The 26,888-nt window shown below is 48.6% G+C and overlaps 1 protein-coding gene across 1 annotated transcript in view; it reads right to left on the bottom strand.

Annotated features, from left to right (window-relative positions):
- SATB2 (SATB homeobox 2) overlaps positions 1–26,626 on the bottom strand; it is a 219,051-nt gene extending 192,425 nt beyond the window's left edge. The window contains exon 1 of the mRNA XM_079781987.1: positions 26,514–26,626. The gene's annotated coding sequence lies outside the window, so the exon portion shown is untranslated. The remainder of the gene's footprint in view (positions 1–26,513) is intronic.
- Between the last annotated feature and the right edge of the window lie 262 nt (positions 26,627–26,888).

The following is a 26,888-nucleotide window of genomic DNA, read 5'->3' on the forward strand; positions in this document are numbered from 1 at the left end:
GCGCGCGGGCAGGAAGCGCGGGCGGCTCTAGAGGGTCCTTCCAGCCCCCGGGCGCCCTTGACCCACGAGCGCCCCACGAGCGCCCCGCGAAGGCAGGAAGGCAGCTGAGGCGGCTGCGCTCATCAGCCGCTTCCTAAGAGGCGGCCCGCAGCGCCCGCCGGGCAGCGGCTCCTCTCCGGGGCGCCTCCGAGCTCGGCCTGCGGTGTGAGTCCCTGGGCGGACAGCCGTCCAGGCCCGTGGATGAGGCCGCTCCTTGGCCGCGGGTGCCACGCGGGGGCACGGAGGCCCCAGCCGCGCCAGGCTGCCGGGTTCTGGTGGCGGCAGGGTGGGCGTGGGTGGGTCGCGACCTCGGCGGGACCGGGAGAAGGACGGTGACCCAAGGGGCGCCCTGCACGGCCTCCAGGAAGGCCCTGGGCCTGCGAGGAGGGGGCGAGGGCACGGGGCCTGGGGCACACCAACGCTCCCCACTGTATTTCCTGCTATTTCTCCGCGTCCGTGTCTTGGTTAGATAGACGGATGACGCTGCCCTCCAGGGGTTCACCTTACAGAAAATGCCCCCCAGATTGGGCAGGCTGCGAACGTGGCCTCCCAGGCGGCCGCCCTCCGGGATTCTGTGCCCCACCAGCCCCCTCGCCCGAGGGTACCGAGGGCAGGGCCCACTTTGGCAAAAGTGACGGCTGCTCCGGCGCAGTGGGGTGCGCATCGCCCGAGCGTGTGCACCCCACAACGCACCCTCCTCGCTGGAGCTCCCGCCCAGCACGCCTGGTGTCCCCGGGCACGTGCGCGCATCCTCCCGCTCGGAAACGCAGTCGCCCCGCGTCTTTCGTCCCGAACGGCTTTGCTCTGAGGGCGCCACTCAGACCCAAGTCCCAGGAGGGACGTCCTGAAGACAAGAGCTAGGGGGGAGGGACCCTCTGCTCACCTGGGCGCGGGGCACTCGAAGGCCCCGGTTAACTATCGGCTGCATCGGGGCTGGCGGGTGTGAAGTGGCTGCGCCCCGCAGAGGCGCTCGCTCTCAGGGTCCGGGTTTCCGCAGGCATCTGGGGTCGGGGTGGGCGGTGCGGACCACCTGGGCGCGCGGACCCCAGGCCGGGAAAGGGGGCGCGGTGTGGCCGGGCTGACCGCGGACCCCAGGCCGGGAGAGGGGGCGCGGTGTGGATCAGGGATCGGCCTGACTTTGCTGGTAACTTAAGCGCCTCTGAACTCAGGGAGTGCGTGTGGGGCACCTCCTTGCTTTGGGGCCTCGCGTCTTTTCCTCCCCCTCCTGCCCCCAACCCCCACCCCACCCCACCCCCTCCTGCTGGAGGGCTCGCTGGGTTTACAGAGCCGCCGGTTCAGACGTTCAGATGTTTATTCGCAGCCAATTGTTTATGCGGGAAAATGCTCGTTCCCCGGGCCGTGCGCTTCCAGCCCGCGCTGGCCACCGCGCCGGCCGCGGCTCACGGATTCCACCCCCTGAAGCCGGCGGCAGGGAGGCTGTGCCACCGGGACCGGCCTCGGCGCTGCTCCGCTCGCCCGGCAGGGGGAGCAGCCGCGGGCGCCGGCCAGCCGGGTCCAGGCCTGGGCCGGCCCTGCTGCCAGGTCACCCCAAGGATGCGCAGCCCCGGGGCCTCCTCACCTGCGCTCTAGGTGCTCCCCGCCGGCAGAGGAGGGCACGCAGGGCCCAGCCCCCTCCTCATTCCCGGGTGTTTCACAGCAAAGAACACAGAGGAGACAGAAGTATACCCTTGACGTCTAAATACAGTTAAAATAATGTGTAGGTGAGGAGGTTACCTCCCTGGCCCACATCCAATGGGAAGGAAAAACAAAACCTAGGTAGGCATATAGTGACACACACATATACAATGAGATATATACACACATATAAAATTTTCTCCCACACATGTTGAGCCTTATTTAAAAATTTTAGGTGGTCTACTTCCTTCTCACTGTGTTTCCAAGCGGTTTATTTCCAGGAGCGTTAGCTGGTCTCGCACAAAACAGGAGCGAGGGTGAGGCCTGCGGCTTTGCCGAGTCATAGCACCAGCAGGATTTCTCCCTTCCTGGGCTCCATGCGCTTCGTTCAGTAAGGGAGCAGATAGGACAGGACCGGTGTGGAGAACAGCCTTAATCCAGGGCCAAGGGGGGCCCACAGACCACCCCACCGCGCCCAGTGTGGCTGCACTTCTGTGCTGAGGGAGCAGAGATTCCTGGCCAATCCTCCCAGAGTCAAGCTTGCCAGCTCTCCCACAGAAATCCCTGTGGGGGCCCACAGCTCATCAGAGCTCTCCTAAGGCCCAGTCCTCTAAGTCTCTCCAGAGAGAAGAACAAAAGCAAAGAATTTCACACTTAGAAGGAAACTTCAAGACTTAGGCCAGTGGTCGGCAAACTCATTAGTCAACAGAGCCAAATATCAACAGCACAAGGACTGAAATTTCTTTTGAGAGCCAAATTTTTTAAACTTCAACTTCTTCTAACACCACTTCTTCAAAATAGACTCGCCCAGGCCGTGGTATTTTGTGGAAGAGCCACACTCAAGGGGCCAAAGAGCCGCATGTGGCTCGCGAGCCGCAGTTTGCCGACCACGGACCTAGGCTAACAGTTGTAGTTCACTGGTGAGGAGCTTGAGCTGAATCAAGGCCAAGAATCACACTCCAGGTGAGAAAGCACCTCAATTCTCTTCCTGGGACCGCAGTCCAGCAGTTTGGAGGACAGGGTATTAGAAATGAATTTCACTGTTGTCATTATCCTTCTAATTCCCACTTATTGAGAGTTTCCACTTATTTAGGGTTATTCGTAAGGCATATTCCTTTAATAATATTGTACTAACAAAATCTGCAAGGTCTGTGTAAAAAGAGTATTACAGTTGGCTCAAGGGAGAATGAGTTTTCGAAATAAAGATACGGTACAGTGTGGAAGCATTTGAGGAAAGACTAAACAAAAAGAGTTGTATCATTTTACCCCAACTTAAGAACATCGGATATGTGCAAATATATGAGTGAATGAACAAAACAGAACATACCTGGGACTGTGGTATTATAACAGCATTCTTCCACATTGTGTAATTTCTCTCAAAAAATCAGAGCTAACTGAGTGTATTTAAATGTTCATTTATAGATTTTTAAGTGTTGAATTCTGGCTTATTTTTAAGGACCAAGGTGAAAGAATATAAACATTTTTGAATTAAATATTCAGGGAGAAGAAGACACTCCCCACTGGCTTTGTCATAAATCCTGAGATATAAATGATATTTTATCATTCTCTCCATAATTATCCTTTTTTTTTTATAAGGTCAACACAAGCATTATTCACAAGGCCACTGCACCATTCCTCTTTATATCTGGTTCACAAAGGCAAAGAGATACATCATCAAATGGAAATGTCTGTCTCTTTCCGTAACTACTGTCTGGTCTTTAGCAAATGGCGCTGTGATGTCACTGAAATGGGTATTGGACAAGATACCGATTGATTTATTGATTTCCCTTCTTCAAGTCCTTTGGGGATTGGGGAGAAGAAGGAAAAGCATAGGTTGGCTGAGATATGCAATACTTACTCTATCATCCCCATGCAAGAATTATATTTGGCTGATCAAATTGACAATTCTGAAGCATTACTTTCAGAAATTCATCATGGAATGACATTGAAGCCACTCAGCTGATCAACCTGCCTCTCCCCTACCCTGCCATCTTATTTGCCCTTCCAACTCTAACCTTTTAGAAGTAAAAAACCACTAAGTTTTCAGTTAACCTACAGACAATGGGAGTAGGAAGAAGAGGAGGCTCGCGGGGAAGGAAACAGAATAGGCATGTTTGCTTTCAAATAGGTAACCTCAGAAGGCCTGCTGGGCAGCCCATAAGCCTGGTGTTACTGACCCCTGGCATTTGCTAAGGGTCTCGCAAGGGTTCTCTGGGGTCCTCAGGCGGGACTGACTGCCCACCTGGGGGGTCTCAGGGCTTCCTGTGGCCTAAACCTGTGATGGTTCACAGAGACTCATGGCAACGAAAATAAAATAATAAGGCTGCTCTGATTGACTTTGGTTTTGTAGGAGAGGATTTCAAAGCCAGGATCCTTTCAGCCTCAATCACTGAACCGTTTTTTATTTTTTTGAGGAGAAAGACTTTTAATCCGAGTCCTGTTAAAAAAAAAAAAGCCAACTAAACCGCCTGGAGAAACTCTACATTGTAACATCTGCCTAGAAATTACCACACACAACAGTATCTACAGCGAAGCTGAAAATATATGAATAAAAACAAACCTCAGACTTCCTCTCCCTTGGCACGCTGTATGGGTTAGCTGCATTGAAGAACAGGGAAGGTTGACTCTAATGCATTCTCAGCACAACTGCGTGTTCGCGACTTTTTCCCCTGCTCCAAGAAGAATTGAACATCTCAACTTCTAGAGCTTTCTGTTTATGTAGCTCAACCTTCAGGGTTTAGTACCCTGATCTAGGAAATTCCTACTCACTAAGATGAGTCGACTTTTCTTGTGTGAAAAGCGGGCTGGAGGATATGGCGAAGAGAGCGTCTCTCTCCTGTCTCCCAGGCCAGGGTGCGCTTCCAGAACGTGTGGTTTCTCTGACCCTTGTCACGGGCCCCCTGTTGAGGCTGGCGTGTAGGCATTCTCTTCTCCAAGAGAGACTGGATGGGGATGCCCAGGAATAGAAAATTGCGGGCACCACTCCCCTCCCGCTAGGGAAGGCTAGTAGTGAAGAAGATATTAGGGAGGGAAGTATGATGGAGAGGAAAGGAGAATTGTGACCACTTGAAGGGGGTACGCCAGTGTGTGTTTGGCGCTGGTGCAGGAAAAGGAAAAAAAACTCTTAAAAAAATAATTTATTTATTTAAACAATAGCATCCATCTTCTGGCAATCCTAACTTGAATGACTATTTAAAAAATTCTTAAAATTTCTGTAAATAGTGAGGGGAAATGAAGCTTTGTGCTTCAGAATTACAAGCCTACAGGGTGATTACATTCTGTCTTCACCACCTACTAGCCGGGTGAACCTAGGAGGCTGACTTACCTCTCTGAGCCTCGTTTTTCATACCTGTCAAATGGGCATACTACCAACAGCCATCTCCTAAAATCGCCAGGATGCAGTGGGATACTACATGTGAGTTGCTAAAAAACAGTTCCTGGAACATAATGAAAACTTAGAAAACGTTCGCTATATATTATGCCGTGGGAGCTGCTAATCTGCTGGGTTCTTTTTTTAATTCATTATGCAAATCACTGAATGCGAACAAGGACTTAAAGACTGGATCACATTGTTCTCCTAGATTCATTTTTTTTAGACAAAATAATGCAATGAATCTTATATCACTTCATCACCAATGAAGTTTGTCTGAATTTTAAAAAATATATATTTTTTATTGATTTCAGAGAGGAAGGGAGAGGGAGGGAGAGAGAGATAGAAACATCAATAATGAGAGAATAATTGATTGGCTGCCTCCTGCACGCCCCACACTGGGGTCAAGCCAGCAACTAGGCATGTGCCCTGACTGAGAATCGAACCAATGACCTCCTGGTTCATAGATCGATGCTCAGCCACTGAGCCACGCTGGCTGGGCTGTCTGAATTTTATTAAGCATCTCTCCAGAACCTTTCCCTCAGCTCTTCTGTGCTTTCTTCCCTACACCAGAGGCTCCCTAGCTGGTGAGATGGGCAGAGGTTACCAGGACTGTCTGCCAAGAGGTCACGCAGCATCCTCCATGGAGGGCTACGCTCGGGCGGGGGGATCTTTTTCTCACGCAGTCCTGGGACATTGTATTGGCTCTGGGTACAAAGGAAGAGACCCAGACACTCTGTCCTCTAGGCTTTGATTCTTGGTACCAAATGGTGAGAAAACTGTAGGCTTACTCCCAGAAACCCTCGCTCACCCTTCTGCACTCAACTTGCCCGGGAATCAGTATTGTTTTGTTTGGTGTTGGCAAAAACAATAAAATGGTGCTCTCTGCCTCTCTCTTACAGCTATTGGATTTCATGGAGAGAATGGTTACGCCTTGCTGGGTTGGGCATGTTCTCCATGGAGTTTACATTATCCCTGTGCCATTCTCACCTCGGCAGCACTCCCTCTGGGCTGAGTTCCTGTAGCTGCACTAGAGCCCCAGCGGCCCCAGGAGGGGCAGTGACCGGGCAGGGCGTCCGGGGCAGCAGGCACAGCCATTCCAGTCTCTTACCTGGAAGACCGTGGGCAAAGCCGGGCTCTCCTCGCAGCCTCCCTGGAGCTGCCTTCCAGCCAAAGCAGAGCCCCACTTCCTCCCTCCTGCGGCTCTTTGTCTCTTTTCCGGGGAATTCCTTGGAGTCCACATACTAAGCCAAATCAGCATTCAGCTGGCTGGCACACCGCTGCCCTGGATGGAGGTGCAGGTATCTGAGAGCAGGGCCCTGAGGCCCAGGGAGAGAATGCCAGGAGGGAAACACCCAGGAGGCTGTTCTGTCTGGTTCTCTCTCTGACTCAACGTTTTGTCCTTTGTGAGCTCTGCTTGGATATTTACATCAGTTAGAAACGTTCACACAATAAAATTTCAGTGACCTTCCGGGCCGTGTTCATGCCCACAAACCAAACACAAGCCGATTGCCTTTGACCAATCAATTCTCAGCTGCAGCTTAAGGGGAGACGCTGCCAGCCAGCTGGGAACCCTTGTCCCGGGAGGAAAATCCTCTGGTTCTTTGGGGTGGGCTGGTGTATAATAAACAAAAGCAGAACGATGTAGCCCGAGGTACCCACTCGCTCCCTCTTTCCCGCCTCTCCTGCAAGACAGCCATTGGTTTTTATTGCCCCGTGGGTGTCTTCAGTCCTGAGAAGGAGAGAGAGGGGATGGACCTGGCTATCAGCCACCAAACTGGGTTGCCTGAAAGGCTCGATTTTCTGCTGGTTTCCTGGACCTCAAAACACAGGTCACAGAAACATTTCAACTCCACACATCTACCGAGCAGCTGTTGGTTCATGGGTTCGATTGTCCAGCTACCTGCCATCTCAAGGACTCATCAAAACTACCAAGTACTAGCTATGGATGTTAACAGGCCCTTTCTATGCATTCTCTCATTTAATCCTTCAAATAATACTGTGAGATGGGTACTATTATCATGCACCTTTCACTTTCCTAGGTGAGTTTAAAGAGGTTAAATAAATAATAACCGCTAATTAGGAGTTGGGTTTAACCAGCGACCTAGCTAAGGACTCAGGCTTTCTATCTGGTTTTGTCATCAGCCTAACAATGGGAAGTCAAAGATGGGATTTTACACACGTGACCTTGTTTAAAGGCACCCTTTAGCAAACATGTTGAAGTGTGTTTTCAGACCAGGAACTGCCCCGGGCACATTAAAAGTACGTCACAGGCATCCTCTAAGAATTTACCATCTAAGATCAGCTATTACGTCCTGCCTGACCCCTCAGACGATGGGCAAACAAACAGCTCTCATAGCCACTGTGCAATGAGCCAAGTCCAGGCTTCGGAGTGGTCATTGCAGGGGCATCGCTTCTTTAGAAACCCAGGCTCAGAGGAGGTGTGATCAGTCTCACGGAGGGCATCTGGGGCTGCTTCGTGGAGAGGGCGTTCTCTCTGATGCTGATGGAACCCAGTGAGATGGACCCCATGGTGGGGAGGAAGCTGGTGCAGACACTGAAGCGCCCCATCTGCTGAGGACAGAAGAGGGTCTCCCCAGCAGGGGTCAGAATAGCCAACAGGAGTCCCATGGAGGGTGACTGGCAAGTCAGGACAAAGGGGACCTTTTCCAAGGCCACACAGTCAGCTTGTTACTACACCCAAGTCCCCCCATTTTCTTTCGTATTCCTTCGTATTCATGAGTACTGTCCCTATGAAATCCTCCTTCAAGTATTTTGTAGGAAGGGTGACCAGGGGTCTGGCACATGATCAATCATTCAGCTAAGATGTGAGTACAGTTCTCAGAATACAACGACCAATGGTTTACCTAGTATGTGTTCAGAACTGTGCTAGATCGCGAGGGAAAGCAAGGAATTTACATTCTCGCCCTTATCCACCAAGAGCCAGGACTTCATTTGGGAGGTCAGAGTCCCTCGGGAAAATAGTTGGCAGCAGGGGTGTGGGACAGACGTAAACGAAATGTCAGAGAAGCGATATATACGGTTAAGAAATAAGATAGTGGCAGGAGGTGAAATTTAAACTAGATCTAGAAAGAGGACTAAGCCTGAAGTGGGCAGGAGGGTGGAGTTTGATAGGCATAGAAGCGGGTCCGTGAGGAAACCAGAACAGCCCGGATGGAGGAATCCAAGGAGAGGATGCCTGGTAGCTAGACTGGAACTACTTATGGAGCCTCAAATATTGCCCAAAAGATACAGACTTGATGAAGAAGCGAGAGCCACAGTAGCTCCCAGCTGTCCCCTCCCAACTTTTGACACATTTGGTCTTTTTATTATTACAAAAATCATACCTGCTCGTTGGAGAGGAATTTAAAAGTTCCTGTAAGAAAAACTCCAGCCCCAGCAACAACCACAAGAAATGGAAAACCACTCCAAAAACTCCTCTTGGCAAATTCTGCAGGAAAGAGGCTCAGAATGAAAAGGGTTTTGAAGGGTTATCATGGCAACCGTGTGCAGGGTGGCTGTGAGGAGAGAAGGTGAGTGGGTAGGAGCCGGTTAGAAGCGCGGCAGGACAAGCCTGTCACAGCAGCTGAGGGCCACGCCTGCAGCAGGAGGGAAGGTTGAATCTGAGACGTGGAAGAGGCCACCATCAGGCATCCTTCTGAGAACCATGTGGCTCGGGGTCCCCGCAGCCCCTGGAGTTCCAGCCCCAGGGCATGGCCGCTGGGACCCTCGCCTGGATCTTCCCATTCCAACCATTTTCCTCCAGAGCCGGGGTCCCCTGGCATCTCACAAACTGGCCTGATCCCAGTTAGGTGGCCCCAAAATAGGCGAAGAGGGTGCTGAAGTTCTAGAAATTACTATGTGCATGAGCGCGAGACTGTCTTCCAGCTTTTAAAAAGTTTTATTTTTCATTTTTTTTAAAGATTTCCTAAAAATATATTTTTATTGATTTCAGAGAGGAAGGCAGAGGGAGAGATACAAACATCAATGTGAGAGAGAATCACTGATCGGCTGCCTCCTGCACGCTTCCTACTGGGGATCGAGCCTGCAACCTGGGCATGTGCCCTGACCTGGAATCGAACCGTGACCTCCTGGTTCATAGGTCGACACTCAACCACTGAGCCACACCAGCTGGGCATTCCAGCTTTTTAAAGTGTTCTTCATGGATTTAGATCCTTGGACTGACCTCCGAGGCCTTCCTCAGGCTGAGCAGGTGTGGAGGGACCTCCGGGTGGCCCTGGGCTGGAGCAGCATCTGCTTCAGGGAGGAAATGTCACCCCCGAACGGTCAGAGCAGCGCGTGCATTTCACCTCCTCTTCCGTCTCTCCTTCCCATCAGCAGACGCCTGTTCTCCGTGCTTCATGACTCCCCGCTCACTGTCCTGCTGTTTACATCAGTGATCCTTTATCACTCTCCCTACAACCACCAGCAACCGTGTTGCCTCTGCATTACTGCTGAATCACAAGCCAAGAACCAAAGAAAAGTTACTTTTCTAGGCATGAACTTATTTCTTCTTTTCTGTGAAACGTGGGGTGGATGGATCTTCAGAAACATCAGCACTTATACGAACAGCCGCACGCATGGCCGTGCCAGTGAGGAGCCTGTGACGGGCTTTAGGTTCTCATGTCATATTGTTCTTCTCTTCCAGGCACAGGGCTTCCCAGCCGAAGCCTACGTTTCTCCTCGCAGCGGGGTGTGACCATGTGACCAGCTTTCGGCCACCTAAATGAGATAAATTGTGGGTGCTACTTCTGGTCTTAATTTTAAAAGGATCAGGCATGCACTTCCTGGCCCCACTTATCTGCATGAGAACATACAAGAACTGGAAAAGACCTTTGGAACCTCGAAAAGAGATTCCAATGTTGAGGATGGAAGACTGTCCTGCCAGTTACCTCTGGAGTCACGTAAAAGGGAAACAAACTCCCATCCTGCTCAAGCCACTCTGCTTACCCGTCCTTTGCTTATACCAGCGGGTCTGTAGTCCAGCTAGTTTTATTCTATTTTACAGGTAGTGAAACCTGTAAATAACTTCCTTCTTTATCCATACAACTTTCCATGAAGGTGTCAATAAATCGGGAACTGCAGAGGCATGCAAAAGAGCTGAGGAAGATTGAAGGAGGCTGCATCGCCAACAGCATGAATTCTGGCCAGGAAGTCAGAAAAGCTGAATTCTAATAACAGTGTCAGTCACCGCTTATTGACTGTTCACAATGCGCAGGTACTACGCAAATGCTTCATCCTTATTGTCCCACTATATACCACTGAGGTAGATACTTGTTAAAAATCCTTATTGTACAGATGAGGAAACGAAGATCGGAAAAGTGAAATAAGCTGCCCAGAGTCACAAAACAAGTGACTGTGAGAGCCCAGGTTCGCAGCCAGATCTGACTCCATAGCCTGTGTCTGGGCCCGTGGGCCTCCCCGGCCCTCATCCTGTCGAGGGCACCATTAGCTCGGTGACATTTGGCGAGGTTTCCCCCTCTGGGCCGCATTTCCCTTCACTACAACACGAAGGCTCTGGACAGGACCATTGCTGGGGTCCCCTTTAACCCCATCACTCCGTGGCATGACTAGTTCTAAGTTTGGCTGCACAATGATTTGCTGGGACCCGGACCAGGAGTTGAACCTATTTTTCCAGCATGTATCATGCCAGTGATCATGGTGATCGGTAACTAAATCACAGACGGGCAGTCAAGCCTAACAAAACAGCCCGTGGCACTGACCAGAGATTATGGCTACTGTGTCCCCAGGCCTCGGGTGCCCCAGCGGCCCTGCCTCACATTTCCCTCTGTGGTTGGCTGCCATCTCCCTACTCACTGCCTGAACCCAAACACATGGTGGAAACGGAGGACTTGCTCCAGACCCTCCAACATTTCCAGACCACACCATACCCCCAGGTGAATCCTGGCTCCTACTATATAGTCAGCAGTGCCATCACCACCACCACCACCACCATCATCATCATCATCATCATCATCATCATCACTCCACTGTGAGGAAAGCTCTTCGGTTCTCCTCTCCCCGAGTCCAGCTCTGCAGAGCTCACAGCTCTGGCAGGCCCACCCTGCAGCCGTGGGCTCTCAGCACCCTCTGCTGGGCTCTGCCTGCAGCTCAGAGCCTCTCTCCAGGAGGAAGTGGCCGGGCTTTCCCAGAGCTCCCGGGAGGCTGGGAGGTCGCCTGGGGGAAGGAGCCAGGCACTGACTTCAAAGGCATTCCTGCCAAGGGGAAGGCTAGGCTCCAATTAGGCTCTTTCCCTGGACCCCCGAATGGCAGTTTTCCAAATCCTCACTTCCAGGCCTGGTGAGTTACTTCCCTTGGTTTTGAGGGGGCAGAATGCCTTGGGTTCGGGGAGCTGCGGGCCACTCCTCCCCTGGCCCATCTCAGTGACCCTCCACACACCAGCAGAAGCCACCAAAGACCAGGAGCCAAGGTTGCCATGAGATTGTCCATGACCCACCCCTAATTCTGTCACTTCACAGCTTTCAAACGTTGGTCAGGACAGCCTCTTTTTTGTGGTTGTTTCTTAGCTATGACATATGGATAAAAATCTATACATGCCTTGCCTGCCTCACAAGATGTTGTGACAATAAAAAGTGATAATTTGCTGAAAAGGACATTGAAAACTGTGGACTACTACGCAAAACCCACTTCTTCCTGGTCTGAGAGCAATGTCTCCGCACCAATCCGCGAAGCCACTTTAGGAAAACAATAAAGCAAGTTCTTACAAATGAAGTGTAAAACCTGAAATCTTCAAGGCCACGAAATCCATGGCACCGTTAGCCTCCCAAGCCTGCCTGGGAGATGGCGCTCACAGCAAACACCGCAGTAACCTGCCATGTGGATTCCACAGGTAGAACCTGGATCGGAGGACACAAGGATGACCTCAGAAGCGAATCCCAAGCCAAATCTAGTTCGAGTCAGATGGCTCTGCATCTCATCCTACTCCATACTCCTGCCTGCTTCTCCATCAGCTGGAAGGAAATCAGCCGACGGATTCAAAGTGCCCGCAATGGGCAGGGAAGATGGAAGTCCCTATGGGCTTAGGCAGGCTGCCGACCAGACACCCGGGGGAGTGTCAGCTACCACACCCTTTCCTCCTCCAGACATTTCTGCCTTTGCTGTCTCGTTCCTGTGGCACCTCTGCCCATGCACTGGGTTTCAGCCCCCTTCACGGTGGGGTCTGTTCCAGCCACTAGCAGGGCGCTATCCAGGAGCAAATATAGTGCCGGACATGTCATTTAGAATGTTGTAGTAGTTCTCTTTTAGAAACTAAAAGGAACGGGTAGAATGAATTTTAATAATAGATTTTATTTGGCCCAATATTTTAACATATTTTCACTTCAACATGTAATTAATATTAAAAAATTACTATAAGGTATTTTATCTTTTTCCAATGCTAAGGCTTTGGAAACTGGCGTGCATTTTACACACATTTCCATTGGGGCTAGCTGAATTCCAAAGGCTCAGGTGCCACAGGTGGCTGGTGGCTCCCGGACTGGACAGTGTGTGGCACTGAAGCACGTCACCCAGTGCCACGTGGTTTTCTATTCCCAAAGCCAGGTTCCAGGGCTTCCAACTAAGTGAGAGAGCCTGATGGGCAGGGTCTGGGGCTCAATGGGACTGGGAGGGAATTAGAGGCGTCCCGGCTCCATTCTTCCTTCTCCCTTAATGACCCCCCCAGGTCACACATAGGCACACCTGTGCATGCACACCTATACACGTACACCTATACATGCACACCTGTACATGCATACCTATACATGCACTCCTGTACATGCATACCTATACACGCACACCTACACACGCATACCTATATATGCGCATCTATACACGCACACCTATACATGCACACCTATACATGCACACCTGTACATGCATACCTATACATGTACACCTATACATGCACACCTGTACATGCATACCTACACATGCACACCTATACATGCACAGCTATACACGCACACCTATACATGCACACCTGTACATGCATACCTATACATGTACACCTATACATGCACACCTGTACATGCATACCTATACACGCACACCTATACATGCACACTTATATATGCACACGTATACATGCACACTTGAACTGTGCAGCTTCCTCCCTCTCTCCCTAGTAACCTAGGTATTTGAATGGGAACAGTGGCTTACCCCCACCCCACAATGTCATTAAGGTGAGATTTCAGGTCAAGTTGCGGGGAGAGAGTAGCAGCTGTGCTGGGGGCGGGGGACACCCTTGCAGGGTTCCTCCAAGCAAAAGGCATGGGTGGCTACCTCCCTCCTTTTGGGTAGCGACAGACCTATTCAGTGTGGTGGCCAACACGGGACACGGGGGTCCTGGTGAGTCCAGGACAGCGAGCTTGTGCATGAGTCACCTCCGGGTTCCCTGGCTCTCCGTGTCATTCAACAGGCTGCGGCGAGTGCTTGCCACGGACCCTGCCAGACAGCGAAAACTGAAAATAGGACCACGCTTCCTCATCTCTGCACGGCCAGCGTCCCAACTGGGCAGTTTATCCGATTCCAGTCCAACGCAAAGACGCTTGATGTTTTCATGTTCCTGTGCAGCTTTATTCCAGATGAAACCCTACCTGGGCTTTCCTGGTGTGTGGAGGAGGGTGTGTGTGGAAGGTGACACTGCCAAGGCCACAGTTCAGCCTCATTGTCTCATAGGGTGTGAATGGAGGTGCCAGATCTTCAATATAACCACAGAGATTTCCATAGCCTGGCAATCTTCATGGAGGGAAACTGCTAGAATGTTAACGGTCCATGTCATCTTGGAAGGCCCAGGCCGGGCTGAGGGAAGCGACGGTGGGAAAAAGGGAGACGCAGCAGTCCCCGCGGGAGGACCCCCTGGGTGTGCAGCCCACGGGCCAAGCAGACGCTCACATTCTGAGTCATGCAGCTCCCGCTCCGGTCCTCACCAGCCGCCCGATCCCCTGGGTCATTTTGTACCCTCAAAGTCACCCGCTTAAGGAAACAATATAAAATAGCCAGGCCCTCTGTAAAAGGCCCCTCACAGTGCTTGTGGCTCATTACGGAGGGGCCAGGAACACAAACCTCCTTGGCCCCGGAGTCCTGTGTCTCCGGGAAGCGGGAACTCTGAAAACCAGAACCATCTGGCCATGGCACCCACGGTCCGTGTGAACGGGGCGCAGTCAGGAACACACTGTGCTGCAGAGGTTCCTCTGTGAATCCGCGTGGGAGACCCACAGGCATTTTCCCATGGACACAGCCATGCTGATCAGGACCCCCGCCTACCCTCAAGGACTTCTCCCTCACCCCCCGCCCCCAGCGCTGTGAAATAGGAGACTTTTACCATGATGAATAGTAGGTGCTATGTCATCGCCACATTAAGAATAAGCACCAGAGGAAAATAAATGCATTGAGAAAGAGCTAGGGAGTCACAATAAAAGCAGAGGTCAAAGGGAGAGGCCATCTATCACTTGCCACCCGCATAACAGGGTCTGTGACCAGAGACCCTGCCCCCCAAACCACTGAGGCGTGGACTGTCCCCTCCAGGCCCCCACTGCCTTCCTCCTCCCCACCCCCTAGATGGCGGAAGAAATCTTTCCCCAGGGTTTGCCCCCTGACAAATGCCGTCCCTCCCCAACACTGCCTCCTGTTGGAGAAGGGCGCTTTCTGCCAGGCTGCTGTCCTGGGAGGCTCACCTCCCTCCTGAGGAGGAGCACCCAGGGCAGGAAGCCAGGATGCCCGGAGGAATCTTCCGGAATGTGGTGGGGACAAGTCCATGGGCTGCTGCTGGCCCCTCCGCCTAAGAGCAGAGCAGGTCAGGGAAAGAATTCAGGATCTTGGGTTGTTCATTAACAAGATACTTAGAAATACTAATCTAATACCAATGAAGCCAGCCTGGGCTACATTTTATAATCCTATCTAATAAAAGAGTAATATGCAAATTGACCATCACTCCAACACACAAGATGGCTGCCCCCATGTGGACACAAGATGGCCACCACAAGATGGCCAGCAGGGGAGGGCAGTTGGTGGGGACCAGGCCTGCAAGGGAGGGCAGTTGGGGGCAATCAAGCCTGCAGGGGCGGGCAGTTAGGGGTGACCAGGCCAGCAGAGGAGGGAAGTTGGGGGCGACTAGGCCTGCAGGGAAGGGCAATTGGGGGGGACCCAGGCCTACGGGGAGAGCAGTTGGTGGGGACCAGGCCTGCAGGGGAGAGCAGTTAGGGGTGACCAGCCTGCAGGGGAGGGCAGTTAGGGGCAAACAGGCTGGCAGGGGAGCAGTTAGGCATCAATCAGGCTGGCAGGAGAGTGGTTAGGGGGTGATTAGGCTGGCAGGCAGAAGCGGTTAGGGGCAATCAGGAAGGCAGGCAGGTGAGCAGTTAGGAGCCAGCATTCCTGGATTGTGAGAGGGATGTCTGACTGCCCGTTTAGGCCCAATCCAGGATCAGGCCTAAACAGGCAGTCGAACATCCTTCGAGGGGTGCCAGATTGGAGAGGGTGCAGGCTGGGCTGAGAGACACCTCCCCCCCCCCCCGCCGTGCACGAATTTTGTGCACCAGGCCTCTAGTTATTTTATAAACCTGTGTTAACTTCAGTGTTCTAGTTTGCCTTTTCTATATTGGAGGAAGCATTTCTTTTCTGATCTTGAGCCCGTCGGCAGGCCCCAGAAACACCAGTGAGCCCTGAGAACCATGTGTGTGGCCAAGCACTCCTGGCCTCTGGGACACGGCACAGCCATCCGAGTGACTGGGTGTCTGTCCCTGGATGGGCGTGAGCTGTAGTACGGACCCTCAAGACATAACTGACGTTACAATCTCAGGATAAATTTCTTGTTTCAGTACCAACAGCTGGAAACAGCTAATAAGACAGAATAGAAAAGCCAGCAGCCTATAGCAACATTACAATGAATTCCTTTAGGACCGTCCACCAATTCCACCTGCAGGAACCCACCGTAGGGACAGGTTTCCAAACGTCTATAAAAGAAAGTACACACTGATAGTCCCTGTGGCACTGTTCACAGCCTTGAAAACCTGGAAGCAAGGGAGAACAAGTAGGAGGCTCCTGCTGTATTCCAAGGGAGAGATGGTGGTGACTTGGACCAGAGGAGGTGAGGAGAGTCTGGATTAGATACACTAGGGATGGTAGATTCTACAGCAGTCTTGGAAAAGAGAGAAGGCAAAGGGACGTTTAGGTTTTAGGCCCAAGCAACTGAGTGATAGGAAATTAATTTCTTTTTTTTTCAATCCTCACCTGAGGATATGTTTTACTGATTTGAGAAAGAGAGAGAGAGAGAGAGAGAGAGAGAGAGAGAGAGAGAGAGAGAGAGAGAGAAACAGCGACGTGTGAGAGAAACATCCATCAGTTGCCTCCTGTACACATCCTCACCAGGGATCAAATCTGCACAGGATGCCGCTCCAACCGAACCAAAAGGCAGGGCTATTATTCCATTTCATACATCCTTCTTGCGGTGCTTAATAGACAGCAGGTTGTCAAGAAATTTCTGTTTAAATCTGGTCTATAACGCTAAGGTGTCATTACTTCCATCTCAATAGTTTTATTAATTCAGTCAATAGTTCTATTAAGTGAGTCAGTCTTATATAGTAATTTTACGAATGCTTTCATCTTGATATGGAACTTTAAGTCAGAAATCCGGTTCTACAACCCACCCTTCAGGGGTGGTGCTCAAGTTCTGAGTGTTAAGCTTTGTGTGTGTGTGTTTATTTCCACAGAAAATGTGGCCAAAAGAAAAGTCAATATTTTAGCCTCAGTTATAAATAGCATTTGGTTTCTTTGCAGTGTTCGTTCCTGTGTTTTGAAAAGGACTTAAGGAAGGGGTGATGAGGATGCACATAGGAAGGGAAAGAATTCAGCAGGGCCTCTGAATGACAGATCAGCCTCTTCTCCCTCCCCCCCTCCCCCGCCACACACACACACATCCCTCTGGGCATTATGCCAGCTGAAATGCCTTACATGTCTTCAGCTCACCTTACATGCAATTCTCTGTCATGCCACATATGTGACAATGTGCTAAATTACTAAAACAGAAACAACAATAATCTGGAAAAAACACTTCCCGATTTCACCTTGAAGTCAACCTCCATCTTCATCATAGAAGATCCGTTGTACTGCTGCCTCTTTGTGGCAGCTTCTGCTTGAAGAACAAGTGTTGTTGATGTAAGAACGTACTTCTACGTTGGGATCAAGGGGTACAATAAGAGACTAGGGTTCTTAAGAAAGCCTGGGTGTAAGCTGAGTTCTGAAACACTCAGTGAACACCCCCAGTGAACACCCTTAGAGAAGCGCACGCATTCGCGGGTGTTTCTGCTGGAATGGCGTGTATGTGATAGATTCCTGAAAACATTGAGTTCGATACATCTTCTGGGCAGGCATTCACACCAACAAAGCTTGTGAGTTCTATAACTCTTGTACTCAAACCAACAAAGTTTGTGAAGAAAATATACTGGTAGTTGGTTCAAACCACTCAAAATCTAGGGAACTTGACAATTGGGAGACTACCTAAATAAATAACACCCAGCACAATTTATAACAAATATACTAGCATGCTTTAAAAAAAGCATGATACATTCCTAATAAAAATTAAACATAGTAAATATGAAATTTAAACTTAAAAAAGTCAAATTATTTGGATAAAAGGGACTTTGGTTAGATAAAAGGTGGTTACAAATTTTTGCTCTTCCTCCCATTGCAAAGTAGAGCCTAGTTCCCTCTCCTCAAATCTGAGCTGTCTTAGTGACTTGCTTGGCCAATAGAATACAGCAGGCCCTCGGGTTACGTCGGAGACCCGCTCCTACGGCGCCGTAAGTCGGAACCCACCTACATAAGCACCTGCGTCACTCACATGGAGCACAGACACAGCAGGAATGAAGTGAAACAGTAAAATAATTTAAAAGAAAGATAACAATTCCTGACCTTTACTTGTGGTAAATAAATAATAAAAAACATAAAGCACATATGTACATACGTCAAAATGATGGAAACTTTTTAAAAAATAAATAAGTGGGAGATGGCGACGTAACTACGAAACGACGTACGTCGAGTCTGACGTAACTCGAGGACAGCCTGTGCCGCAGAAGTGAGGCTGTGGACGTCTGAGGTCAGATCATAGGAGCATCGTGAGTTTCTTCCACAAACTCTGGGGGAAGTCAGCTGCTGACCTTCCTGCTCACATGACAGAGCGTGAGAGCCAGAGCCCGCACACACACTCTGGGCCCTTCCTTCCCTCACAAAGGCACCAACGGCACCGTGGGGGCTCCGCCCCGGGACCGCAGCCTAAGTGCCGACCACAGCCCCATCTCCAAAGACCAACAGATGAATGGGGATGGGCATGAACGTTCAGTCCATAACGACAAAGTAATATATTTCTCTACTAGACATTATGGAGCACAACCCAATGGCATTCATCAGCAGGGGTTCTATGTGAGAATTAAGCCAAAAATGATTTGAAAACTTCTCTGACGTCACTAGGATGTACACCATGCACCCAAGGATGGGACATAGATCTAACTATGCTGCATAAGTGACAAGGGAATTCATTACCCATAAGGAATGTTCTAGAACACCAGGGTTTGATGCTCTCGGAACGCGAGAGGGGTCAACTGCATAGACACCGCACCTAGAAGGCACAGTAGTCCCCGCTTATCCAAGGTTTCGCTTTTGTACTTTCAGTTACCGGTGGTCTACCATGGTCTGAAAATAGTAAGTGAAAAAATGCAGAAATCAACAACTCATAAATTTAAATTGTACACGGTTCTGAGGAGCGGGATGAAGTCTCGAGCCCTCTGGCCCGCCTGACCGTTTTTCCAATGTGTCCAACTGTCTATGCTCCCGACACGTTAGCCGCTCAGTAGCCATCCAGGTTACCACGCCAACTGTTGTGGTATCTATCACAGTGCTGTGTTCACGTCACCCTCATCTTTCTTACCGAGGGTCCCAAAGCTCAAGAATAGCAGCGCCGGCCCTTCGAATACGCCTGTTACTTCAGGACCAGCAGAAAGTCAGTCGTAGCTTAACGCTCTGTCACCAGTGCCTCCGCCATTCATCTCACTTCTCCTCACAGAGGCAGTATCATCTCACTTCACCCAAGAGGGTGAGCGGGGTACCACAAGGCATGTGGAGGTCGAGAGAGAGCCACATTCACCTAACGTTTATCACAGTACGTTGCTATAACTGTTTTCTTATCGTTGTTGTTAAATCTTTCACTGTGCCTAACTGATAAATCAAACTTTATCAGAGGTTGGGTGTATAGAAAAAAACGTGGCAGTTATGGGGTTTGGTACCATCAGTGGTTTCAGGCATCCTCTGGGGTCTAGGAGTGTGTCTCCCACCTGGGAGAGGAGCTGACTGTGAAGGTTCAGATCCAGGCCTCTCCCGGGACCTCCCAAACAACCAGGGGCAAATCACCTGATCTCTCTGTGCCTTTGTTTCCTCATTTGTAACAGGGGACAGAACATTACCTGCCCTCTTCTTTGAGTTATGAGGATGAAATGAGTTAATATATACAAGGCACAAGGTCAGCACATAGTAAATGTTATTTAAATGTGTTATTTCTGTAAGCACGTTAGCTATTAAAATGATACATGTTTGGCCCTGGCTGGTTTGGCTCAATAGATAGAGCATCGGCCTGTGGACTGAAGGGTCCCTGGTTCTATTTCGGTCAAGGTCACATGCCTGGGTTGCAGGCTCAATCCCCAGTGCAGGAGGCAGCCGATCAATGATTCTCTCATCTTGGATGTTTCTATCTCTCTCTCTCTCTCCCCCTTTCCCTTCCTCTCTGAAATCAATAAAAATATATTTAAAAATAAAAATAAAATGAGACATGTTTGGTAATGTGCCACCTAAAATCACCTTGCATTATTTTAGTGGACTATATGCTCACTAACCCACCATACCACCTGGGTTAGTGACTCCCCTCCCCCTACTGCTAGTCCTCTTGATGGAGGTTCTTCAACATGCTGCTAACGCTAACCCGAACCCGAACCCGAACCCTTCATTCAACAAGAAGCTGCTTGTACTCTGGAAACCCAGTTACTGCCACCCCGGCTGCAGGGATGGGCAGGGAGATTGGGGGTTGCCGCGGGCAGTGAGGAAGGAGGACTGGGAGAGAATGTTCTCTGGCTCTCAGCTGGAGAAGCAGCCGACAGTGTCTGCCACGCAGGTCTCCTTAGCACCTATTCTAGCCGTGAAACGAAGCAGAAGCCAAACTCCGAGCCGGACCGGCCTTCCGCACTCCGCATTGGCAGCACGGGCTCATTCCAAGCTCGGAAAAGATGCTGGCACGTTCCTGACAGCCCGGCTTCCGGAGAGCAGTTTACAAACAGGGCGAGTCGGACCCAGGGGCTTACTGTAATCACTACCGCACACTAAACGGACCTACTTATCTGTCATGTAAGAATAATCCTGTGATTGAGCTGCCGATGATACATGTTTTGTGGACGAGAGCCATGTTACATCTGTGTTTGAAAAGAATTTCAAGCTAACCCTACTGTGGGCAGGGCCCTTGGTGGGCACTCGAGTGCTGGTTGGAAGGAAAAGAATGTGTGTAACAGGCATGTGATGTTTTTGCAGTGGTCTGAGGGCTGGGCTGGGTAATTATACTCCCCGATGCAAAACTCCGATGTGGCATAATGAGAAACACACCTCTGTCCCGCTTCCAAAACGAAGTCTAAGTACAGGGCAGCCTTCGCCCGGGCGGGCTGTGCCCATGAACAGTGCGTGTGCTCCATTCTGTGTCTACGAGGGCACCGGAAGGAGCGTGAGAGACCATGAAATGTGCCGCCTCCTCCCTTTCTCTCCTGTTAACTCTGCCTCCAAGCGACCCTCCTCATCACCCCTTTTGCTCAGTTGACTCATTTGAAAACAAACGCAAAACCATTCTTGATAGAATGAAAAGTAGCCATGTGGGTAGCAAATCAACTGTGTAGTTCAAATCATTATTACAATAAAATACTACTCATTGACTACCCTGCAGAGTTAGGAAAAGGATAGTTTGTGTACGGTAGAAATAAAAAGCCAGCAGGAAATTAGAGTTCAATGGGAAAGTCCTGTTTTACTACAAAATTCTTACCCAAACCCTCCCTGCAACATTGAACATTTGACTACAGAACTGAAAGCAACCAAAAATTGCCCCATGGATTTTGAACCACATATTATGAACATTCATAACATCTGTCTTCCCTTATCTAAGAGAATTTGCTAATCAAAAGGGGAAACATTTTCAGTCCTTTTAGTATGAGAATCAGTGGGTATAAAAAATATCAAGTTCTTCCTTTAGCTGCCTACATGGAGGGTTGGTATTATTCACTGTTTATCCTATATAATAAAAGCCTACTATGTGGATTCGTGCACCGGTGGGGTCCCTCGACCTGGCCTGCAGGATTGGGCCGAAACCAGCTCTCCAACATCCCCCAAGGGGTCCCAGATTGCGAGAGGGCACAGGCCAGACCAAGGGATCCCACTGGTGCATGATTGGGGCCAGGGAGGGACCGCGGGAGGGCTCCAGGGCATGTCCAGCCTGTCTCACCTAGTCCCAATCGGCCGGACCCAGCAGCATGCTCACCTACCAGTCGGAGCATCTGCCGCCTGGTGGTCAGTGCGTGTCATAGCAACTGGTCGAACGGTCGGTCAGACACTCAGCATATTAGACTTTTATTATATAGGATAATCTATAAAGTAGAGAGTCATAATGAGGGGAGGAATAGAAAACTTTTGTTGTTGTATGGTATTGAAAAGATGGTGTAACATATTTCATTGAATTGTGTTGCATATAAAAAAATAATCAAAACTTTCAGGACTATGAAGAAAATATTTCCTAAACTTTTGAATCCCTGAATAGCACTAGGGGGTGGGGGTGGAAACTCTGAAGACAATAATTTTAAAACAAAAACAAACTAGTCCTTTAATTATAGCATAATTATCCATATTTCAAACTGTGAATTCCCTTTTGCTTTGGTCTTTTAAATAAATTATGCATGTTTTCCATATGGGGCCCCACACCAAAACTCCTTTTAAATCTGAGAAAAACATTTCCAAAATCCAAGTAAGTATCCAAACTCTGGAATATTAATTTGACTTTGGATTCCTCCATAAACTTGCCATGTTTAGCAATCTTTTTGAACTGTCCCTTGGGATACACATGTTTGTATTACACATATTCTATGTCTTTTAATAGTAACATTTAGGAATTCAGTAGGAAAAAAATAATGCCCTTGTAAATTTGATCTCTTTTATAAACATCAGAACATGAAATGTTCTTTGGCTTACCCCCCACTAGGTTTACATTAATAAACCATCAATTGTAAGCCCAACCATCTAATTCCAAAGAAACTTCCAACTTCAATATTATATGCTGTTTTATTCTGTTGTGCATTTAACAAAGGATTAAGGCATAATGCATTTTTAATTAACTGAAATATTAATGGCATAAGGCTTTTAAGAGCAAATTTTTAAAGAATTGCTCATCATAAATGTGGTTTCAATAGAATTTATTTATAAAGCTGGGTAGAGAACCAGGGATGGATAATTTAAACTTAAAAAAATGTTTTTCTTTTATATTAAATGGTTAACTTGAGAAACTTGATAGATAACAACAAAAAATGTGGGAACATTCTTGGGGGCCGTGCATTCATTCACAAATGCTGAGATTTTCTTTTTTTCTTGTTGACTTTTTGTGAAACTGCTTGTACTAAACATGTAGAGCCTTGATTATGTGTGTAGACTCCTTAATGGGCCCACACTCCACCATCATCCATGCCTATCTCGGTAGCCACTAGGCTTCCTACAACTGCAGCTAATGACACAATGAAAGTAACAGGACCTGAACCACAGCACTAATGAATCCGGCACTGCCTTGCTTTTATCTCCACTGTCCACACTACACAAAGCCAAGTCGAGATTTTATACTTGGTTCTTGTTAGCATCGCCACACTGACAATGAGCTGATTTTCACAGCCTCAAAAATTTTGAAGCCAATTAATCCAATTAAGGTTAAATTTAACAAAAACCCACCAACAGAGGATCGGCAATAACATTTTGTTTCTCAAATAAATTTGATGTCCAGGAAAAAGCATCACAAGCGTGAAGGAAATCATCAAAGACTCAGGTTCCTTCTCAAGTCTACCGCTCCATCTTCCGTGGTGTTTGACTTTCATGGTTCCAAGACAGTCGCTCCCTCGGTAGCCCTCCTGTCTGTGCTCTGAACAGGAAGAGGGGAGTGCCCAGGGCCAGTCTGCCTGCCAGCTGAGGCTGTCTCTTCTCAACAAGGAAAATCGCATTCCTAGAAACTCTGCCAGTAAGTCTGCTCCATCCCCATGGCCAAACCGTCTCGCGTGAGTCACTTCCAGTTGAAAGGGTAGTTTGGGAAATCAAATTCTTTTTTTTCTGAGTACTTTGCTTCCCTCAGTAAATTCAACTCTCCATTGGAAAGGAAGAAAGAAGGAAAAAGGATATTGGGTAGACAGACAAGTAGGAGTGGTTATAACACCTGATGTGGCTTATGGTGACCAAATTAATGATCCATTTTCTACTTTACTTCATGTTGTAGAGTTACAGCCTCAAATATGCCCTCCTATAATCAGAAGATCCATAAAGATTTTATATCACAACCACAAATCCTCTCAAATCCTCGATTCTTTCCCACCAGCCTTGCAAGACCCTCAGGGGCTTCCCAGGGTTCCTGGGTCTCAGTAAGTGCTCAAAAAAAAAAAAAAAAGATTTTAACAGAAGAATCAATGAACCGGTTAGAAATCTTATTTTAGTGACTTATGGAGAGTGCAAAAGAGGTCCAATTATCAATAGTTTGTAGTAAAAAAAAAAAACTAACTTTGCCCTAAGAGCGTTTTGGCCTTTGTTTCCTGCTCCTGAGAGGCAACCTATAAGCCCTTGGAACTTCCTGCCTGAAGAGTGGTTTTGTTTGCTCAGTGCTGAGGGCCCCACCGTACATCCCTGTGAACGATGGAATTCATGGTGAGTGCCCTTAGCCAGAGGTGCCAGCCTGACTTCTGGATCATGTCTCTGTGACCGAGGCCCAATAGAACCTCTGGACAGCAAAGCTCAGGTGTGTTCCCCTGGGAGACAAAACTGGGTGCATGCCGCACGTAGTCGCTAGAAGAAACAGACATGGTTGTGCGACTCCCCTGGGAGAGGACAAGTCTTGCACCTGGAACGCCCCTGGACCCTGCCCTGCGCACACTGTCTCTAAAGGGCCATTCCTCTCAGAGGCCAGTGCACTCCATCACTGCTCTTCTTCGTGAAGCCATTTCCTGGCCTCCACGTGGAAGTGGAATGAGAGTTGCTGATGTGGAAAAGAAGGTAAATTTAGCTCTGCCCTTTCAAGAAACCAGTTTGGTTGTAGGGAAATAGTTTCTGCCTCGCTTTCTGATTGGACTAGCTTCTGCAAACTGCCGAGAGATTAGCAAGAGCATTCTTCTGTCTGCTCATCAGCCAAAGGTGCTATTCTGAGTCAAGTGGGACCGAGTGTAAATCCCTCCGTGTCTGCCCATTCAGCCCCACTGCACTCTTATTTGTGGAAATTCCATGAAGACTCTGGCACGGGACAAACCTTTTCCGTTATATCCCTTTGCAATGTGAGTTTTCATAATTTCCTACGTCCCATGGGTATTTCAAATGGGGAAGGGACAGACAGTGAACCAGAGGCTATTTACATTGACCTTATGTTAAACCAGAAGTCCCAATGTCACTAAAACATTAATTTCAATGCCTGATGATATACGAACATGTCTATTATGGAGTTATTCTTTTCTCTAGCTTTATTGAGATATAATTGACATGTAACATTGTATAAATTAAGATGTACAACATGAAGATTATATATATATGTATATATGTATATTATATATATATGTATATATATACAACATGAAGATTATATATATATGTGTGTATATATATATATATATATATATATATATATGAAGAGAGAGAGAGAGAGAGAGAATTGATGAAATGGCTACCACAAGATTATATATATATATATATATATATATATATATATATAGAGAGAGAGAGAGAGAGAGAGAGAGAGAGAGAGAGAGAGAATTGATGAAATGGCTACCACAATAGGGTTAGTTAACACCTCCATCAGCTCACATAATTATCATTTCTTTGTAGTGAGAACATTTAAAATTTACTCTTTGAACAACTTTTGGGTCTACAATACAGTGTTGTTAATAGTTACATTAGCTTTCCAGAACTTAATTCATCTTATAACTGAAAGTTTGTACTCTTTGACCAACATCTCCCCATTTCCTCTACCCGTGAGGCCCTGGCAACCACCATTCTATTCTGTTTCTATGAGTTTGGCTTTTTTAGATTCTACATATAAGTGAGATAATACAGTAGCTGTTTTTCTGTGTCTGAGTTATTTCATTTGACACAATGCCCTCAAGGTCCATCCATGTCATCACAAGTGGCAGCATTTCCTTCTTTCTCCTGACTGCATATTATTGCAATATATATATACACATCTTCTTTATCCATTTATCCGTCGACGGGTTTTTAGATACTACATCAAACTAAAGAGTTTTTGCGCAGCAAAGGAAGCAAAGCAAAAGACAATCTACTGGATGAAAGGAGGTATTTGCAAACAATGTATGTGTAAAGCAGGGGTGGGAAACCCTTCTCCTGCCCAGGGCCGTTTGGATATTTACCCAACATCATTTGTGGGCCATGCAAAATTATCAACTTAAAAATCAGCCTGCTTTGTTCAGTCAAACATTTAATCAACGCACCCTAGTGCCTTGGCAGGGCCAGACCAAAAGATTTCATGGGCCTTAGATGGCTCACAGGTTGGGCATTCCCCACTCCTGTGTTACGGGGTTAATATTGAAAATACATAAGAAACTTACACAACTTAACACACACACACACAAAAAAAAAACCACACCCCAATCTGATTAAAAAATGGTCAGAACACCTGAATAGACATTTCTCCAAAGAGGACGTACAGAGGGCCAACGGACATATAAAAGGATGTTCACCATGACTAATCACCAGGGAAATGCAAATAAAAACCACAGTGAGTGGATCCAAGATGGCAGCAGAATAGGTAGAAGTGAAACTCACCAAATTGGAATTACAATTAAATTATAGAACTATCAACCTGAATAACCAACTAAAGACTAGTAGAACAAAGTCTTATGATAAAGGATATAGAGAAGACGCCACATTGGGACTCATAGAAAGGGCAGAGGTGCAGAAAGGGCTGGCTCCTCGCCCCCATGCAGCTTTTGAGAATCTGAAGGAATATCTCAGCTGCAAAGTCCCCCCTGGGGAGTGAGTGGTCCCAACCCCAAGCCAAGCTCTCCCGCCAGAGCACCAGAGCCAGGAAGAGGAGCCCAGGTAACATCTGACTAAAAACCAGCAGGGATTTCCTGCCTGGGAGAGATGAGGGATCTGCTAGAAACCTAGGTGCCCTCTTAAAGGGCCAGCACACAAAATCTCATTCGTGGTCACTCACCCTGGTCTCTGGCGGAGGGAAGGTGGCTCAGAGCAGACTGGAGTCCTACAGGGGGAGATTGGGTAGCGTGGCTCCGGAGAGAGGGCTGGAGGAACAGCTGCCAATGTCCCTGTGCTGAGTGCATCTCACACTCTACCCAGAGATGGTATCTTTCCTGGGTCGAGCATTTTTTTCCATATGGCATTAGCCCCAGGGAATGCACTAGCCCCACCCTCCTGGCTCCTTAGGTCCCCGCCCTGCCCAGCTCACACCCTCTGAGGAGTCTGCTGGCTGCGGCCAGCCTGGGCCTGTGGTGCACTGTCTTGGAAGGCTCTCCAAGATGTCCAGGCAGATGTGGGAGGCAGAGGCGAGCAGGGAGAGACTGAGCTGTGTGGC

The sequence above is a fragment of the Cnephaeus nilssonii genome (genome assembly GCF_951640355.1).
Source record: "Cnephaeus nilssonii genome assembly, chromosome: 10".
NCBI classification, from domain to species: domain Eukaryota; kingdom Metazoa; phylum Chordata; class Mammalia; order Chiroptera; family Vespertilionidae; genus Cnephaeus; species Cnephaeus nilssonii.